Genomic DNA, 20,405 nt, shown 5'->3' with positions numbered 1-20,405 from the left:
CACCTGAATTTGCATCAAACCCTCCAACAATAGTACTTCTAAACCTAACCAACTAGATCAATTTAACTTCCAACTCTTTATTTCACCTTTTCCCGAAATACATATATAATGTTGGTGCACTACGTCTGTCGACTACGTCTTACATCGAGTCTTAGTGTTGTATAGATTAGACATGGCACGAAATCCTAGATACATGTGATTAAATAGGTTTCGCTTATGTGTCAAGAAACTAGGTCCGCTTATGTGTCATAGTCTAACAGGTTCGCTTATGTGAACATGATAGTTCCGCTTATACGGACATGACCGTATAAGCGAAACCTGTTTATCTATAAATAGGTCATTTCAAGCGAACCTAGTGTGTGAATTGAAGGTGTATTCTTCCGGTGAGCCACGAAGTGCTGCCGAAGTGCTGTCAGAGTCTGTAAACGTTATCAAGATCAATAAAACAACAACTGTAAGTGAATCCGGCTGAAATCGCACCAAATCATTAGTTTTCGCCTCTTGATTTAGATAGGAATTCTTCTGATTGACTCAAACAGGGCCGAACACGATCCTACAAATGGTATCAGAGCTCAGGAGGAGGAGTTCTTGCCATTTCAGCTGCATCTCATCTGTTTTTCTATACTTTCTTTAAATTTTTAAAATTTTTCACGGTAAAACCAGCTCAAATTCACACATTGCACTCGGAATCATGTATTAGTAAACCCTTGAAAGTTTCAGATTTAAAATCGACCTAGAAAGTAGGATTTTTGGGGTTTCGCTTATTCGTGCATGTTCAAAAAGTGACATCAGCTGATAGATTCGCTTGAAGGAACAAGATAGTTTCGCTTTTGTGAACAAAAATGTCAGTAGTTTCGCTTCACTGACAGTGTAGTTTCGCTTCAAGGTTCAGTTAGTTTCGCTTGTGTGGACATAAGTTTCAATAGTTTCGCTTCAGTGACACTTATTTGTAGTTCCGCTCAAGAGATCCGCTTGAACAGACATCAAGAGATCCGCTTGAACAGACATCAAGTAGATCCGCTTGAACAGACACATATAGTTCTGCTCATAGTGACACTTGAAGGTTCCGCTTATCTGAACAGAAAGTAGTTTCGCTCCAAGTGACCTTAAGGTTCCGCTTTTGTGACAGATTGAGGTTTCGCTTTTCTGACCAGCCTGGAGTTTCGCTTTTCTGTACACTCAGTAGCTACGCTTTTAGTGTCAACAAAAGTTTCGCTTGTGTGAACCACTTTGCCTAAACTTGGAAATTTGTGAACTTTGAACAATCGAACAATGGACACAGAATTCTATAACGCCTTTGCTAGCCCGATCTCTATTACTCAGAATGCTTTGATTGATAATGAAACCGGAACGTCTCAGAAACCGCCTAAACTCATGGATATTGATGATTATAACGTGTGGTCTGAACGATTTGGAAACTGGGTCGAGGCTTATCACTTGGACGCGTGGGAACACACTGAAGAACCATATGTTAGACCCGTTACAAATGGTGTGCAGCAAACAATTCGAGAAATGAGTACTGAAAATAAAAAGAAATATTGAGATGAAAAATTGATGGTGAGTCTGCTTCAGCAAGCAATAAAAGAAGATATCTTGATATTGCTTCAACATGATGGAACTGCTTACTCAATCTGGACAGAATTAGAAGCAAAATTTGTTGGAAGTGATGATATGCTCAAAAATGAGATGTCTCTCATGAAGAAAGAATTCGATTTATTCCGTGGTTTGAAAACTGAAAACACCAAGCAGATAATTGACAGCTATTGTAACTTGGTGAGAAATATGACAAAACTTGGAATTAAGAAAGATACTAACGAATTGATTGAAAAACTTGCAGATGCACTACCACATGAAACATGGGGAACGTTTCTGATGATGCTGAAATCCAACAGAAAAGATTACAAGAATATGACACTGGGAGATTTCATCAAACACCTGGAAGCTCAAGAGATGGAGCAAAGGAAGATAGCCAGGATGAAGAATTACGATGGAGAACAAGACATCAGCTTATACTACAAGAATGGTGTTCCTGGAACGACAAGTCATTCTCCAAAAATTGAAACAGCATTCAGTGTTAAAGATTCTTCTGAAAAGAAATCTTCCCAGGGATCAAGCAGCACAAGATTTTCATCATTCGATCCAAATATTTCTGTAACAAAGAATGGAAGAAAACTTCAGTGCAATATTGTTCTTAGTATTGCAAATGATCAAGATTACACTGAAGAGATTGCTAAAAATCAAATGTCTTTGTTGGGAATGGTTCTTGAGTCTTATAGTAGTTTTGTGGCCGGAAAGATCGGTAATCCAATGCTCACGAAAGAGGATTACGATCAAATTGATGCTGAGGAAATGGAATTAATGGACATAAAATGGTGCATGGCTAGCATTATGAGATGAGCTGAAAAGTTTAAGCAAATTACGGGAAGAGATGATTTCCGTGATGCAAATGTTTCAACTTTAGGCTTTGATAAATCTAAAGTTACGTGTTTTCGTTGCAGGGAAAAGGCGCATTTCAAGAGGGAGTGCAAAAACCATGAAGCTACTGGAGCCCAAAATCCTTTTGGAAACAACGATTATCACAAAAAGGCAATTTATCATCAAGTCACACCACCAGCACAGCATCAGGCACAAACTGCACATGGGAGAGATGTGATTGACGGATCAAAAAGAGCATGTCTAAGCAAATATGAAAATTTTTCATGGGTTAAATATATTCCAACAAACAGCAAAGTGTGTTTGGCAGAACAAGATGATGAAAAGTTGGTTGAAGGTTTTTGTTGGGACCATTTTTGTCCAGATCAAGATCTCATGGCCAAAGAGATGTCCAAAAACACTTCAAATGTTAATGCTTTCTTTGCTAATGCCTATGATTTGAAATGTGCAGAAAGAAGCAGGAAAGTCATGGAAGCTGCTGAAGCAAGACGAAGAAAGCTTGAAGAAGAGGAAGAAGAGGAAGAGAGATTAAAAGCTGAAGCTGAAGCTGAGAGAAAAAGAAGAGCTGAATTTTTACGATCAAACAGAACAGTCAAAGAGGTTCCTAAATTTGAAGTAAAAGTTGATGCTGAACCTGTCAAAGTTCCTGAAAAGTGCATGAATTGTGATTCTTTAATCAAGCAGAACAATGAGTTGCTGCATAATATAAACAGATTGAAAGAATCCTATGATACAATGAACAGAGAAATCAACAAGTATACTGATTCGAGTGGTGAACAAGTTGTGGCAATGAATACACTGAAGATAGCATATCTAAGACAGCTTGATGATGCCAATTTTAATATAAAGAAATGTGCTGATCTGGAGTTGGAGTTAGCAACACAAAAGATATAAACTGAGAAAGTTAAAAAATTATTAGAAAGTTACTCATGTTCTACTTTTGTTGTTGGCAGGATTTATCCGATTATGGAGAATTTGAAGACGTTTGGAGAAGAGAAGACGTCCGAAGAAAAGACATCTGTGACAAAAGACGAAGCAAAAGTGAATACTTCTGGTAAGAAATCAAATGTGGTCTACAATAGATGTCTGCCCCCGGTCCAAAATGGATATTCACCTCGAAATCCAAATTCCGAGAGAGTCGAAAAAGCAATAAACTTAGAATGGGAGTCTGGGCCATCGGATAACTTGCCAGAAAATATTGATGTCACGTACACGTCATCCGATACTGATCATGAGTCAAAGTTGATAAAAAGTGTGGTCGATCAGGTGTTAGATAAAGATGACAGTGAGGAGTCCAAACCCGAGTCAAAGTCTGGGTCCAATGCGTCAAAGCCTACATTCAAAAAGGACAAACGGGTTTATGATAAACAATTTTTGTTATCAAAATCTAATTTGAATGATGAATCATTCAAAGTGGCATTTACTTTGAAAGATTCTGACAAATTATATTCTAATGATGCTTTTCCAATAAGAAGTGTCAGATTTGAAATGATTCAAAAGGTTTTCAAAATAACAGAAATTAATATTTCTGAAATAAAAGATTTAAATCTTATCGGAAAACCTAAACAATACACTTCAAGAGATCAACAAAATTAACAAGAAAATGGGTTACAATTGTGGTTATAGTTTCCAAAAGAAACAAAACCATAATCGTAATTTCAAAAAGAAAGGATTAGGTTTTGTTCCACCGAAAAACTATAAAAATGAAAAAATGTATATACCAAAAACTATGTTTGTTTCAGGGAAAACGTTAGAGGCTGAAAAAGAACAATCATTCAGAAAGCAGACAAATCAGGAATTCCTTGCCAAGAAGCAAGAAGAACTGAAGAAGAATGATGTTCCAAAGAAGATTGAAAAGAGAACCTGTTTTCAGTGTAAAACTGTTGGTCATGTTGCTAGGAATTGTACGAAGACATTCAAACCAAAACAGAAAGTCTCTGGTAAAATGAAAGAAAAGGTTGTCGAGAAGACTGAACTGTCAACCCGAAAGTTTACTGGCTTTGAAAATTCAACTTTTGAGAAAGGAGAATGTTCAAAGAGTGCGTTGAAAAGAAAAGATAATGTGCCAAATCAAAAATGGGTTGTGAAAGGTTCAGGTAATAATTCTGGTGATGAATCTGATTCCACAAAATCAGAGGAGCCACGTGTTGAGAAAAAGGTTGAAAGAAAAGTTCCAACCATGAACGATGAAAATTTTCCACCTTTGCGTGCTGAAAATTTTATGAAGAAAGTTGGAAAAGTTGAAATTTCAAATCAATTTTATTCTGATAAGAAGAAATTTGATGTTGAAAAGACTTTCAACGGAAATGTGAAACACATTTTTGGCAAAATGGTCAATGGTAAGGCCAAAGGTGTTAAAGAATTTTATGCTGCCAAAAGAGGGGTTCACAAGTCCGTTAAAAGTAAAGATGAAGAAAATGTTGTTACACCCAAGGAAGGTCAGGCTTGGGTGGATATATTTTTCAAAGAATAAAATCCTGACTTGCCGGAGATCCCAAGTTGGTAATTGTGGATCAGGAATCGGCATCATTCTTTATCATGTTTGTATAATGTGTTTGAGAAGTTTTTTGCAGGACTTGCCGGAACTCCCAGGTTTGTAAGCGAGGAGTAGGAATCGGCACCTTGAGAATTCAACCAACAGATGGTAATTGGTTGAAAAACAGGTTTGAATTGTATGAGTGTTGTTGTTACAAGTGGTTCAGAAGATTGACTCTACAAGTGGTTAATCAAGGTCATTAGATTGAACTTGAATTAACAATCATTTAAAAGATTGGTAAAACAACATGATGATTTAGTCCCCAATTTTACAAGTGGTAAAATCAATAAAACTTATTTTCCGGAAAAACCATTCTGATTAAAACAAACTTGAGTGTTTTGAAATCATTATGGGAAAATAGTTTGTTGTGAGGGGGAGTTTTGACTGTTTAAGCCAAACAGATGGAGAATTAAAGCGATTTGATATCAGTTGTCATGTTCTGTACAGTTTGTTTCAATTTTCTTTAGATGTATTTGAATTTTAGGGGGAGTAACAAATTTTAGAAAATACAAAAAGATCAGAAAATTTGAAAAAGCCAAAAACATGATAAAATTTAAAAATGAGTTTTGGTTGCAAAAAAGAGAAAATGATAGTACATCAGTGGACTATCTCGACACTCTAAAGAAATGTAAAGTCAAAATGTGATAAACAATCTTACTGTGGATGTGTCAGTAGGTTTTCGCACATTTAGTAAACTGTAAAGAGATATAAACCTAAATTTCAAACTTGCTTATTCTGTGGGTTAACAAAGCTGCTTGGATATATAGGTAACCCCTGAAATCTTGTTTGAAAGGTCCCGTTATTCTGAGATACTAGGTCTTTATGCTCAGTGATATCTGGGGTATTATCCTGGGACTTCTGCTGTATGGAAGTACTGACCTAGTTCCCGGATAATGCTTTCCGCAAAAGCTTTGAAATATAAGCTCGCCCTCAGCATGCTGATGAAACAATAAAATTGATAGTCGCTGCTGTTGTAATTAAAAGATCCTTTAAATGGGACACACCGAAAAGTCGAAGCCGTCATCTCTCTGCGTATACGGAAGTATCGACCTGAGCTCTCACGGCCCTCGCACATAACCCCTTTACAGATATAATCTGTGGTATACTCACCTGTAAGACTGAATATTGGGATCTGGATACGGGAGTATATTCAAGTAGTGGGACACACGGATATGTTTAAGTATCTAAGACACTAATTGTGTATCTCGAAACAGTTGAAATCTGTGTGAAAATTTAAGTGGACAAACATATTGACAATATAGGTAAATTGTTTAGAACTTAAAATGAAATAAAGCTTAACGGTGTTGATGATATGTCTCAGAAACTGATATGATCCTCTTGCACGAACTCACAAAAATATTGTCTGTAAATATTTCATTTCTGCATTGTTTCGTGTTTTTACAAGTGGTGTTAGTTACTTTCTTTCAGAAAATCCAAAAAGATTTTAGTGTGTTTTAGCATAAATTTTTGCAAAATCCAAAAAGATTTTCGACAACTGGTGTTGAGAAGCTGATTTTCGAAGTTCAAGGTGCTAAACATGAAGAACAGGTTTGGGAGAGTGTATTTGATGTTGTTAAGTGAGCTTGAAAAGAGCTAGGACAAGATCCTGAATGCAAAATCATTACTGTAGTTTACCATCATAGTTTCTTAATTGTTGAATAGATTTAATCTTTGGAGAAACTTATGTTTGGGTAGAGATTGTGCAGGTATATATGTGCCAGGTGACTATTCTGTGATGGAATAGAGCTAGATATCAATTTTGAGATAAATTTTGAAGCTGTGAATTCCAGACTACGATCCCAGCATATTGAGAGGGGGAGTCTGAAGACACCGTGTCAACTTCCGAGAGAGAGAGAAGTTTGTTGATGATGAAGATAGAGTTTGCGGATTCTTGAAATGACAAATTCTTCAGAGGAAGATTGAAGACTGATAAAGATTGTAGGTTGACAATCGAAGACTCGAAGACTCCGTCAACATCCGAGGGGGAGTCTTTTGGTGCACTACGTCGGTCGACTACGTCTTACATCGAGTCTTAGTGTTGTATAGATTAGACATGGCACGAAATCCTAGAAACATGTGATTAAATAGGTTCCGCTTATGTGTCAAGAAACTAGGTCCGCTTATGTGTCATAGTCTAACAGGTTCGCTTATGTGAACATGATAGTTTCGCTTATACGGACATGACCGTATAAGCGAAACCTGTTGATCTATAAATAGGTCATTTCAAGCGAACCTAGTGTGTGAATTGAAGGTGTATTCTTCCGGTGAGCCACGAAGTGCTGCCGAAGTGCTGTCAGAGTCTGTAAACGTTATCAAGATCAATAAAACAGCAATTATAAGTGAATCCGGCTGAAATCGCACCAAATCATTAGTTTCCGCCTCTTGATTTGGATAGGAATTCTTCTGATCGACTCAAACAGGGCCGAACACGATCGTACATATAAAAACACCACCACTTACCCATCTGGTCCAATTCAATAACAAGCGGCTCCACACCAAGCCGATTAAACAACGATTTTACCTCAGAAGAATATCTTCACAATCAAACCCCCAAAGAAAACTGAAATAAATGAATTACAAAATGTGAAAAACGAAAACCCTAAGTGAACTTACGATGTTTTCTTCTGATGGTTGTTTTATATAATGATTTTAGATGTTGAATGGTGGTGAATGAAAGGGAAGAATGAGAGTTGGGGAAGTGAGAGAGAGAGGTGGTAGAGAGAGAAACAGAGGTGAAGCTTGTTGTTGTGGGATGAGAAGTTGTTGCCATTGATGCTTCTTCTTTTCGGTCTCTGTGTCCGACGAATCATTGAACTTTGACATCGGAAGTTCTTCCGCGAACACCAACCACCACCACCATTGCACAGCCCGCACCCCCACCACCACTATCATCCAAACACCCACTCCACTACTAACGTTCAGATTTGCATAAAACCCCCAACCCTAACCATACCATTGTTCTGATCTGCGATGAAGAAGACATAGCCGGAATGATTGTGCTATTGTGGTGGCCGGAATGGGTGAACTGGCGGTGGGTTTTAAGAGAGAGAGAGAGGTGTCTGAGTTTTTAGAGAGAGAAAGAATAGTGTGGTGGGAAGGGGTGAATGAGTTTTATATAATTAAAAAAGGTTTTATATAATTAAAAGAAGTCTATTAATATATTATGATGTTAAAAGACAACAATACCCTTATATGGGGTCCACATAATTAGATTTAACAAGAAATATTAACTGGGTTAGTGCCAAAGGACGTAACATGTAAGGATTTTCCCTATAAAGGGCAAAACTTGTCAAATTTCGTTAAAAAGGACACCGCCTGTAAAAAGGGTATAAGATAAAGGACAAAACGTGTAATTTATCCTAATTATTAAAAATCTTGACTATTCATAGGAATCATCATAACAAACTCATGTAATTTGTTAGTTGTTGTATATGATTTCTTAACTGGCGTATTTAATTTCTTAGTTACCAATTTGATGACTTGTTGCTATTGTCGTATTTAATTTCTTAGTTACCAATTTGATGACTCGTTGCTATTATTTCCCTGTAAAAGGTACATTGATGAATTAGGTTTTCTCACTCAATGATATATCGAATTTCCTTTAAAACGTGGTTTTTTCTTTTTTTCGCTTCCGCCTCGTTTGATGTAGATGTTACGCATTGCAACCCTCTGCGTGTAATTTTGTATATATAATATTTTCATAATTATTTAATACAATTTTGTATGTAGGTTTTAACTTTTAATAAATATTAAGATTAAGCAATTTTGTAACAGAAGCAAATGCATACAAGAATATCAATTTTTTCTAGAAACAGCAATTAAGTGAAACATACAGTGTAAAAACCGTTAATCATTCTTAACAAGTTAGGGGAAGATTCATCTTAGAAAAAAAATTAAATTAAGAAGAAAAAGAACAAAGGGTACCAATGAAAAACATTAAATAGTTTTTTTTTCTCAACTCATTTATTATTATCTTTAACTAATTAATTAGTCATAAACACTATCATCCTCCACACTTAAATTTTTGCTTACACACATCAAAATTATCTTACACGTTTTGAAATTTATTCTACACATATTGAAATTTATCCTACACAGCTCATTCTTCATCCTACACACCTCGTAATTTATGACACATTTTAAATTATATATTTTTTCTTTTTTTGAAAAAAATATGTTTTTTTGAAAATACGTTATAAATTTAATGTAGTTAGCTATTAAAAAGAATGACTACCAATTAATGATGCATCTAAGTTTACCAATATACACTTACACTAATATTAAATACAAAAATTAAATGAAGTAATATAAAACATTCTTATTGGTTGAAATTTCTTCTTTTTTATTCTTATAAAAAAAATTTCTCATTTGAACTCTCCACTAACAAGTTAATGGCTGCGAAGAAAAATGAAAGAACCAATGTAGCTTCTCCATGTTAAACAAATAATATTAAGAGTAAACTACAATTTTACCCCTTGAGGTTAGAGCTCATTGGCACTCTGACCCTCTACAAGAAAAATTTTGCTATCTGACCCCCCAACTAATGAGAAACGCTGCAATCTTACCCCCTGCTATCAAAAAACTTAACACTTTTGTTTAATGGGATGTTAAATGACTATATTACCCTTTCTTATTAAGCCCTATGCTTTGTTGTAAGAAAACATATTACCTCCCGGTGTTAAATGACTATATTATCCTTTCTTATTGCCCCTTATGCTTTGTTGTAAGAAAACGTATTACCCCCCAGTGTTAAATATTTCTTTGCTTCCTTACCCCCTGCAGAAAACGAAACCATTCTCGCCTAAATTGTTTGACAAGGCAAAGTCAAAGCATGTAGAAACGAATCCATTCCCGCCTAAATTTAACAATTTAACACTGTGATCATCTAAATTTGACATAGTTGCATGCCTGTGATCCACTGTGATCATCTAAATTGATCCACTGTGATCAACTGTGATCAACTGTGATCCACAGTTATAATACACATAAAATCAAAACACAAGGAACAACTGTGATCATCTAAAAACACCTTACAGTTATAATACACAAGGAACAACTGTGATCATCTAAAAACAGCCTATAAATTAGTCAAACATGCTGCCAATGACCAAAATGGTCATTTTGACCTTATAAATAAATCGAACATGCTACCAATGACCAAAATGGTCATTTTGACCTTATAAATAAGTCAAACATGCTGCAAATGACCAAAATGATCAATTGACCTTATAAATAAGTCAAACATGTTGCCAATGGTCAAAATGGTCATTTTGACCTTATAAATAAGTCTAACCTGCTACAAATGATATAAATGGTCATTTTGACCTTATAAATTAGTCAAACATACTGCTACTTACCAAAATGACCATTTTGACCTTATAAAGAAGTCTAGCATGCTGCAATTGATATAAATGATCATTGGCAAATTGATACATGTTGCAAATGATACATGCTACAAATTGATATAAACATACCTGTTGCAAATGATACATGCTGCAAATGGATTAAACAGACCTACTGCAAATGATACTTGCTGCAAATGACACATGCTGCAAATTGATATAAACATACATGCTGCAAATGGATTAAACAGGCCTGCTACAAATGATATAAAGGGTCATTTTGACCATAACTAGAGTAACAATGATTAATGCAAATGACAAAAATGGTCATTTTGGCCATATAAAGAAGAAGCCTGTAATGCAAGTGATTTTATAATTGGATCATTCTGACCATCATAATTAAGACTGAAATGCTATAAATTAAGACTAAAATGCTATAAATTAACATCCTAATTAACATTAAGACTGTAACATCAACATACAAAATTAACATCTACTTTAAGTTATCCTACTTCAAAGTACTAGTAACATCATACTTAAGTTAACCTACAAAATACACATTACTGTTCCTACATAACTACTAACTTATCGTCAGGTCAACTCTCCGGTGGATAATGGAAGTTGATGACAGGGCGATCAAACAAGGAGACCACCAAGTGGACCACCATCGATGAGCTTGATAGACTCATCGTCAGGTCAACTGTAAAAAAACACCAAACAACACAAAATTAACATAGAAATCCGACTATTTTTAATACCCTGTTTATAACATCAAACAAATCCGACCCTAATCGAACCCTCCATTTACATCATACAAATCCGACCCTAATGGGGTTCATACATGATATCTGGAACCCTGATTAACTAAGAATGACATACATATCAAACTGTGTTTCAACCAATCTGTGATCTCTAACCCTTTAAATGTAGAACCCTGATTTAACTAAGAGTGACATACACTAGAACTACGATTATACCTGAGGTGTGCCTGATCAGATATTTAATAACCCAACAGAGTACCGGCATTTGATCGAAGAGGAGAAAGGTCGTTGTTGGTGTTGTCGGAGAAGAAACAGAGGAGAGAAGAAAAGGTGGGGGGTAAGGTTGCAGTGAGGGTCATATATGTAGGGTGTTGTGTTGAGAACGATATATTACTCAAGTGGAAAAGACGATTATACCCTTTGACCGGTAAAAACTTACGTTGACTTTAAACAGCATTTGACAGCAGGGGTAAGATTGCAGCGTTTCTCATTAGTTGGGGGGTCAGACAGCAAAATTTCCTGGTACGGGGTCAGAGTGCTAATGGGCTCTAACCCCAGGGGGTAAAATTGCAGTTTACTCTAATATTAAAGAACTATTTCTTGAACAATCTTTAGATAATCTTTTAATAGAAATTTAAACAAATAATATTGAAGAACTATTTCTTGAAAACTCGCCTCAAAGGGAAAATTATTTTTAAATAGAGTTAAATACCCGGATAGTCCTTGTGGTTTGGTTTTTTTTCACCTTTAGTCCCAAACTTTCTAAAATTACAGCTATAGTCGTCAACTTTTCAATTTTCGTTCCCGGATAATCCCTAAGCCTAACATCAGTTAGTTTTTGGTACTAAGTTGTAAGACCATAACAAGTTTTAACCAAAAAGACGCAGTGAAAATATGTATCATAAAATTTCTTTCTTATTAAATATCATTTCATACTTTTCAATCATTTAAAACAACTTAGTTAGAAGAATTGCATCATTCATCCTTCATTTTGTAAATCAAATATAACATACTAATACAAATTAAATGATCACCCATTCCGTACAATCCATGCATCTCTAACTCGATCTTTAAATCTCTTGTCCTTCATGCTGATAATCCATAATTCTGTGCAACCTGCGCTCACCACATACATTCGCATCATTAGTAAACCTTACATATATATAACTATATTTCTAAGATTCATAATTATGGATCTCATCTCATTATATTCTGATATGCATTCCATTCATTTATCCTTCTGAATTCCAGCATTTCATCTTGGTATCTAATTTTTAGTGAGTCAACAATAATGTACCTGCACTTCATTTCAACCTCAAAAGCAACCCGGTTAACATCATTAATACTAATGTATATCAACCCCACAAACACTTACAAGTTTCATATGAGAGTTCACACGTTCAAATACCCATGGTTCAGTAATGCGCATACATCTTATCTAATCCAAACCATTCATGTATAATAATTTTTACTTCATACAATTACCACTCTTTATAAACTCTTACTTACAGTTTACATTCTTACATGTTTAAGTGAACAAGTCTTAGTTACATGCTACCATACATATAAGTCTTGTAAATAACAACTTACATGCACACTCATTTCTATACATGCTTACTTAAAGGTTCCATCTACTGAAAGGCAATTAAATCTATACGTACATGCCCATATACTTATTTTGTACCCACGCATACTCACTTACACGCCCCTTTCTTACTCATACCTTATAATCGCTTTTTAATGACTTTCGGTTACATTTCTGAATCCAAAAGATGAATTCAATACTCATCCATATTTCACAAAAACCATTTAGTAAGATTGAGGTACCATATGGATGTATTATGGAGCTTGGAACGGGTTCACGGGGTCCGAAATCGAAGAAAAACGAAGAAACAACTTTGTTGGTGGAACCCCACCGTAACCTACGGTATCCACCGTAGCTTACGGTGGTTGGGAATTTCCCTACGGTGTGGGTTGATTGTCTTACATTGGAAGTAGTGGCATCACCACCTATCGTAGCTTACGGTAGCTACGGTAGAGCCCAGTTCAGCAACTTATGTTTTTTATTTACTTTTGCAAACAACCGTTAGGCCTTCGAACTTCTTTCTTTCCCGTTTTCATATTACGTAATTATCCATATTCAAGTCCCATATCCTTCTAATTTCTTAATAACAAAATCAAATTAACTTTTACATAACACTAAATTACTTTCCGCGTTATGACCCATTTGAATTCACCATGCACTTTCCGTTGATTTTGAACTATAAGCAACATACTACAACATTCTTTCCCATTTACTATAAGCAACATACTACATGACACCTAACCTTCATACAACAGACTTTAATTATGTATTAAGAAGTGAGGTTCCGGAATTCACTTACCGTATGCATCCATGTTCGAGCTCGTCTTCTTGCCTTCTTTTGACTCGTTAGCCATCCGTGCTTGAGTCCTTGCCAATGTATTTTTTCATGCCATCATTTTCATAACTTGTTAGTTTGCATGTTCATCCATATCGATAATCATTTCAAATTCTTAGTTGCATTACTTTCATTAGTCAATCATTCACTAACATGCATAGCTCAATTCACTGAAAATAGCCTGTTTTAGGACGTCCGGTTTACTGTACTTACGAGCTTGCAAAAATTACAATTTATTTATGTGACGTGCCAATCGGAAGGGTTATCCTTGTGTTAAATTTTTAGAGTCTAACTCTATACCAAAAATTTATAAAAAAAAATCATTTACTAAGCAGCAATCAGATTCGTCACTTTCTGACTGCAGCCCACAGAAAAATTGATTTAAAAATCCTCAATTATCCGATTGACATAATTCAAGCTGAAGATTTTCATGACCTCCTGAAGCTACCTACAGTAAAAATTTGAGATAATAACTCAATTCCTAAATTGAGTTATGCCATTCGTAATGGGATGCAAATTCTGCCAGAAAACGCAGCATCAACCTTCGATACGGAAAAATTCATAAAACATTCAATTTTCGTCGAAAAAATGCAATTCCGGTTGGGTTTGAAAGGTTTTTCCTGGAAGTTCATCACAAACTCAATAAACATCATTTTTTTACAAGATTTGACCCAGTTACAGCCGATTAAATTCGGCTGTAACTTTCTGGATTTTGTTTTATCAAATCTCTTCTAATAATCTCACCTATGCATTTCATCAAACACGTGGTGTGCGTACCATCAATAAAACATAATGTACAAGTAGTTATAGCACATTCTTCCTAATTCATCCATGGATTAATATAATCTTTCACATATCATTTTCGTAACCATACATCATATGTTTTATATCAAATTATCCAACTAAATACTTTCTACAACACTACTTAAACATCAACATAACACAATTTATCACACAACTTCACTAAACTTCATCTTTCTACAAATTCCAAGTGGATTTTATCCCAACTCATCAATACAACCAAAATTAAATATATAACAACTTACACACATTGATATTAACTAACATTCATGTTCAATTTCATAATACATTCACGGATTACACATAACCCACTTTATCAACCATCACCAAAACATAAAATTCAACTTACTTGGTGTTAAGAACACTTAAATGATTATAAATCTTAGTTCATGCATCCATTTAACCCTCAATTTCCCTTCCAATTTGGCAGATTTTGTGATATTTAGGCCTTGTTCTTCTTTCTTGTTCTTGATGTCGCACACACACACTCATATGTCTGATGTGTGTGTTTTGATTTAAGTTTATAAATTTCACTTTCTAATTGCCCAAGTTTGGCCCCTCAAGTATTAAGTATTTTATTTTATGGCTAAATCTTTCTTAACATGCACTTTTATCTTATCATAATCATATTCATAAATACATTTAGATTTTGGGGTGTTACAAGTTTAGTACCTCGTGTTTGCCATTCTTTCTTCTTGCCACAAAACTTTATTCTCTACTATTGGTCTTATAATTTTAACTAAGTCAAATAACTTAATTATTTTTATTTCATGGCACATAACAAGAAAACATTCCATTATATTCAAATTCGATTTTTGGGGCGTTACATAAGTGGATTTAAATTGACCTGAATATCCTTACTTGTTAAATTAATAATTAAAAAGTTAAAAGAAATATAAATCATACTTAAAAATGATGTGGGACCCACCACCCCGCACTCATCATCTTCTCCAATCTTTACCACCTCCACCTTCCACCACCACCACTAGCATCTCACCCTGTCGGAGATGAAGTGGCATTCTGGGTTTGTTCATGTTCAACTGTTGTCTATTCACACCATCTCCTTTTAAATCCAATGGAGGCTAGCCATTTTGGCTACTTTGGTCACACAGTTCACGCTCGGAGCTAGCTACTTCGGCTCAATAGTCAACCTCGGTTCGAACCTCGACAACCGTTGTTACGACAAAGCAAGTACCATAGCATCAGGTGCAGTATCAAACAACAGAATAGTAGCAACATATGCAACCCAAGAAAAGATTGTCCAATCTTTCAACCAATTTTTATCCAAGCCCAAATCAACTTCCAAAAAAAGATCACAAATCACAGGAATTGCATTAGGGTTATCATAAGGTGCAATGTATTCAGCTTACACTCTAGTTTTGTTCTTTGGGGCCCACCTTGTGAAAACAGGGTACACCCAATTTGGAGATGTGTACAAGATTTTCTTGATTCTGGTTTTGAGTTCGTTTTCAGTTGGTCCATTAGCGGGACTTGCTCCAGATACTTCAATGGCATCTTCTACAATTCCTAATGTTTTCGAAATCTTGAATCGGGTTCGTTAATTAGAGGAAAAGGGTGTTGATGGGTGGGGTGGATTTGAGGGATCTTGATGTGAAATGGCTCCAGATGCAAATGGGTTTGGTGAGTCAGGAGCCTCTATTGTTTCCTAGTATGATTCGGGAGAATATTAGATTTGGGAACCCGAATGCTTCGTGCCCAGAGGTCGAAGAAGCTGCTAAAGAAGCTCATATTCATAATTTTATTTGTGGGTCCCACATCATTTTAAATATTATTTATATTTCTTTTAAATTTTTAATTATTAATTTAAAAGTAAGGGTATTTAGGTCATTTTACATCCACTTAACACCAAAAACTAACTGATGTTAGGCTTAGGGACTATCCGAGAACGAAAATTGAAAAGTTAGGGACTATAGTTATAATTTTAGAAAGTTAGAGATTAAAGGTGAAAACAGACCAAACCACAGAGACTATCCAGGCATTTAACTCTTTTAAATATGTTTAGATCAAACCATATATTTTAAATGAACATACATGTATGTACTTAGATAATTAGGTTATTAGTTATGGTGTTTAATAGTAACTTGTACCTAACTTAACTAGGCTTTTATATGTGATGTGACTTGTGATTAGAGTGCCCCCAACGGAACTTATACCTAACTTAACTAGGCTTTTATATGTGATGTGACTTGTGATTAGAGTGCCCCCAACGGATTATCTGTTAGGGTGGTCTACTCAACCCAACCAAACCAAGGCAAGTGGTCCGGCACCGTTGGTGGAGTTGGTCCGGTGGAGCGGACCAGTTTGGTTTGGAAGTAGTGGAGACCGTCCGCTCATAATAGTTTTTTTTTTAATGTAAAAAGTGAGATGTGAGTTGGAGGTTTATGATAGACCGTCCGCTCATAATAGTTTTTTTTTTTTTTTTTTTTTAATGTAAAAAGTGAGATGTGAGTTGAAGGTTTAAGATAGTTTATTGTTGAGAAAAAAGTGAAATTTAGAGTAGTAATGATTTGAAATGGTGTGCCATGTTAAATACGTGCTCTCTTGGGATAAAGGTGCTCTTATAGCAAACTTTAAAGTCACTTCAACATAAGTATCAGAAATTTTATGTTATAAAGGTAATATATTAAACGGGGGTGCTCTTATAGCAAGCTTTAAAGTCGTTTCAACATACATGTTAGAAATTTTATCTTATTATATAGGGTATGTTCACCGTTAAGATAAAACAATCAAATTTGCATTAAAGAGTATTATTTATATACTATTATTTTCTTATGCATCTTTGGTTGTAATTTATGTTTAAATAGTTATACATTAATCAAATAATAGTTTTATTACCTTATCATTTATGCATGTTTGGTTGTAATTTATGTTTAAGTAGTTGTACCTTAATCAAATAAATATACTATTATTTTGAAACATTTGTATGCATCTTTGGTTGTAATTTGTGCTTAAGTAGTTGTACCTTAATCAAATAATAGTTTCATTACCTTACCATGTATGCATGTTTGGTTGTAATTTATGCTTAAGTAGTTGAACCTTAATCAAATAATAGTTTCATTACCTTACCAATTTCAATCTGTTTTGTATGCATGTATGGTTGTAAATTGTACTTAAGAGGTTATAACCTAATCAAATAATAGTTTCATTATCTGACCATATTCAATCGGTTTGATCCATTTAAAATTGTGTTGTTTTATTTGTAAATTATTATTATTTATAATAATCTAATTAATTTAGCCAAAATCTTGTATAAATATAATTTGCAACATATTGATGCAATGCTTGTTGTAATGTATGCATTATGGTTTATATAGTGGTATTGATATATATTATATATAGATATAGATTACGATGAACCTGTCAAACGGGAAAAAATAGACGCGGGTTCATCGTAACGCACGAGTCCTAGATCAACTTAGTTATTTTATTCTATGTTTTACGTTTTGGTTTAATTTCTTCGCATTAACACGCCGCAACTTCAGTGTCGGTGGTCGCTGACAGTAGTGTGACATTAGTGTTCGTCCCCGCCGCAAAGCGGGGGTGCTTAATACTAGTTGATTTCATAAATCAAATATTAGACTTATTATTAACGTTGTTAAAGGGATTTGGGGTAACATCTTTTGTAGCTGTATGAATTTCTAATATGAAATGAGTGTAACATGTAATTTGTGGGGTTTGGATTTGGTTTTGGTTTGAGATCAATTTCAACATGTTTAAATGGCTCGGGTTTATTTCAGCTGGGATGAACCGTTTAACTAAATTGTTTTTATTTTTATTTTTGTTTTTTTGTTATAAATCAAAATAGTTCAGAATTTTATGTCAAAATCTAAAAATTAAAAGAGATATGATGTATAGTTTTTATAATTAAAATGCAATTCTTTTATATAAATTTGATTTCTTTTTTTAGATGTAACTTTATAGTATTAATTAATATGAGAAATTAATATAAAAAAATCTGGTTAAATGGTCGTATTCATGTCAACTCGCGAATATTTGAGCCGTGTTCAAGTTCATGTCAACTTTTTGGGTTTGTGTTAGATTGGACCCCCAAACACGACCCATTTAACACCTTTAACCCTAATTAGTCTTGTTCTTGTATGAGATATCGTAGACTAGCACGGGAATTGCGAGGTTTCAATATGTTCAATGCAGCGATGGAGTAGATCGAATAATTGATAAAATGACTAAAGGTCATCTGTTTAGGTGATCGACACACGATCAGGAACTATAACAAAAAAAAACTAAGTAATTATGAACCATGTAACAATATCTGATCTATAGGATGGACTACAAGTCACACCATCTTAATCGTTTTAGTCATCTCTGCATTGTAAACACATATGTATAGTCTTAGATCATATCAAAATGTTTTTCCCATATATAGATCTCTCTCACATATACAACATTTATTTTCACATCAGGTTTGGTTATAGAAGAAGCTTGGTCGTTGTTGGTGCATACTCTGTGGCAACAGCTTAATAATTTAGTCTCTAGATATCTTTTTACGAGCTTAGTATAATGTTTATGTGGTTAGTGAGTATAAAAAAAATCGGGCTTGGAGATGGGTGTAGCCCAAGTCGTGTAGTATATAATCCCTTGTATCATGTGAGATTAGGTTAGCCCTTTATACATATGGAGAACTAGAGTGAGAGAATTCGTGGGTTTGCAAGTAATCAATGAAATCGTCTGTGATTGTGTTTGTTCTTGGAGTCTTGAATTGATTGTAAACAGTTAGTTTGATAATCAATAGAAGACGGTTTAAAGTAATTCGTGTTTGTAAGTTATACTCATTCTCTGTTAATTTATTTATTTTTTCGCTTATGTCTCGTGTGATACATGATAGATTGCAATTTCGGAGTGCATATGCTAGTTTTCAAAATTATCTTAAACATAGTGGAAGCATATACTTATAACATTTTCAAACTCTTTTGAAATTTTCCATCAACGATCTAAATCCATGTACTTAAGAAACACAATACAGTATTAAGATATTTTGTTTGGAAAATAAAACCTTTTAAGGCATTCTTTGACCAGTGAACGCATGACTAGGAAGAAGAAAAGTCCGAAAAAACTTCTCTCTACTAGTACTCACCACGAAAGTCTTAACAAGTTTGTCTAGTGGTAAGTCATTTGATTTCTCTTATTGAGATCCCAACAGGGGCGGATCTACCCTTCAAGAAGGGGTAACCTTCGTTACCCATTAACGCTCCAATAGTAGTGTAAATTTTGAAAAATAGTTTAACGTTTTTTCGATTTTGTTACCCCTTTTCTTTGAAACGTTGTCCCTATAATAATTTTCTAGATCCGCCATAATAATTTTCTAGATCCGCCACTGGGTCCCAAGTTCAACTCCTACTAGCATCACTTTGAAGGATATTGGTGGTGGCAATGAAGTTTAGAACTAGGCCTTTTTGGAGGTCGCCAATTCGAAACTGAGCCGAACCTAGTTTTACCGCAGTGCGCCTTCGGGCGGGCGGGTTTTCCCGGAATTGGTAGCTTGGTGGCTCGAGTATGCATCCAGTTTTGACCGTTATGGAGGAGGATATGCATTTGCTTGATTGAGTGTATCCTATGATTCTTATCCGGTGATTTAGTTGTTCGTTCGAAAAAAAGTACACACCACCAAAAAGTTTTACTCCAATAGGTGTAATCCAATCAACTCAATAAGTTTATACAATTAAAACATTCAAAACTCTTTTCTCTTGGCCAAGATTTGATAAATTTGATCTTCCAAGTGTCTTCGTGGGTATTTTTTTAGGAGTAAATTACAAAATTCGTCCTTTATGTTAACACCAGATTGCAAAGTGTGTCCTTTGTCTTTAAAAATTATAAAAAAAAAATACAAAAAAAACGTACTTGATGTATGCAAACCCTTGCAGCTTATGTCATTTGGCTCTAACTAAGTTAATTTTTACAATTAACTCTGATGACATGGGCCCCACATAAGGGCATTATTGTCTTTTCCCCTCCACTTTATTAAAACCCCATCTTCTTCATTTTCTACCTCACAACCACCACCATTACAATCTCCCACCACCTCCCACCCCACAAGTCAGACCAAAACCCAAGACCACCACAACCACCTGAATCT

The sequence above is a fragment of the Helianthus annuus genome, chromosome 7 (genome assembly GCF_002127325.2).
Source record: "Helianthus annuus cultivar XRQ/B chromosome 7, HanXRQr2.0-SUNRISE, whole genome shotgun sequence".
NCBI classification, from domain to species: domain Eukaryota; kingdom Viridiplantae; phylum Streptophyta; class Magnoliopsida; order Asterales; family Asteraceae; genus Helianthus; species Helianthus annuus.
This window is presented reverse-complemented; position numbering follows the sequence as displayed.